At 44.0% G+C, this 1,224-nt stretch overlaps 1 protein-coding gene across 3 annotated transcripts in view; it reads left to right on the top strand.

The window, feature by feature from the left end:
- Nucleotides 1–537: 537 nt before the first annotated feature.
- SEC14L1 (SEC14-like 1 (S. cerevisiae)) overlaps nucleotides 538–1,224 on the top strand; it is a 96,855-nt gene continuing 96,168 nt past the window's right edge. For all 3 annotated transcript variants that reach the window (XR_551988.1, XM_008592166.1, XM_008592167.1), the window contains exon 1: nucleotides 538–678. The gene's annotated coding sequence lies outside the window, so the exon portion shown is untranslated. The remainder of the gene's footprint in view (nucleotides 679–1,224) is intronic.

Raw genomic sequence — 1,224 nt, 5'->3', positions numbered from 1 at the left:
TAATGGGTGAAGCCCCCCATAAATCCTCAGGCACATCTCAGTCCCCTTCACTGATGTACCGTCTTTATTCCAAAATACTTCACCCCTTTGAAAGTTAACGGGGAATATAAAACGGAGATACTTAGATGTCAAAATGAAATAAAGGCTTCACTTTCTCTAACTTGGCGTTTCTTTTTAAGTTTTTTCCTAAAGTAAAACATGCACTAGTTTAAAAGTTCATTGAACTTGGACCGGTTCCCGCTCACTGGCTGAGCGAGGCGCGGGAGCGGCACCGAGGGTTGCGATCCCGTTGCCGGTCCCCGGTCTGGTGCGGGGGCAACACTGAGGGTTGCGATCCGTTGCCGGACACGGAAAAAGACAAAAAAAAAAAAAAAAAAGTTCATTGAACTAAACGGCTTCTAACTGCTCTAGGCCTCTCAGAGGTGATCATTTTCCATTCCTTTAACGCTTTCTTCCAAGTTCACAGTCTCCATGTTTATGTGAATTCATAAATGCATGCACTGCTCTTTCTGACTCATCTTGGACCTGGCCTGTTGACTTCCTCTCCGGCAGGTTTGGACCGAGCTCTCCCTGACTACCCCACCGCTTCCCTCCCCATCTCCCAGTACAGCCGTGCTCTGGACTTCACTCGGTCTGCGTCATCACGCATGTGCAGAAGTTACCACCACCTGGCACTGGGTATGCACTCTGTCTGCATTTCCTTTTGCTTCCCTCATTATTTTCTCTTCCTTGTCTTGCTTTTCTTGGTTGGGCTTTCTTTGAATCTCTTGCTGATCTTCCCCACATTTCCCAGTGGCCTCACCTCTTTACACAACGTCGGTCACACTCAGTAATCTGTTCATTTCAATTTTTTCATAGATGAGTGAAAGAAGACTTTTCAGACTAGTTGTGTGTTAAAGTTTCTTTACAATCTTGTGTGCAAGGGGCAGGACCCTAGAAGGCCAATTCAGAAGTTCTTCATTTTTAGGTTGGGCTATTTTATAGGAAAATATAAAGGCCAGATTATTATTGTTAGGCTAGATACAAAAAGAATCACTGGTTAAAGGTTCTGACAGTCAGCTGGGTGGGTGGGTAACTGGTTTCCCAGAAAACTTACAGATCTTGCCAGTCACTTCCCAGAAGGAAGATATGAATTATACCAGGTAAAAAAGGCTCTGTCTCAAGCTTGGTTTAGACCAATCTTTTATTTTATAGTCTCTTTATTTAATCAGTCATAATAACTGT

Source organism: Galeopterus variegatus, unplaced genomic scaffold (genome assembly GCF_000696425.1).
Source record: "Galeopterus variegatus unplaced genomic scaffold, G_variegatus-3.0.2 Scaffold7631, whole genome shotgun sequence".
In the NCBI taxonomy this organism is placed as follows: domain Eukaryota; kingdom Metazoa; phylum Chordata; class Mammalia; order Dermoptera; family Cynocephalidae; genus Galeopterus; species Galeopterus variegatus.
Note: the sequence above shows the minus strand (reverse complement) of the source record. Positions and strands in the feature narration are given on the sequence as shown.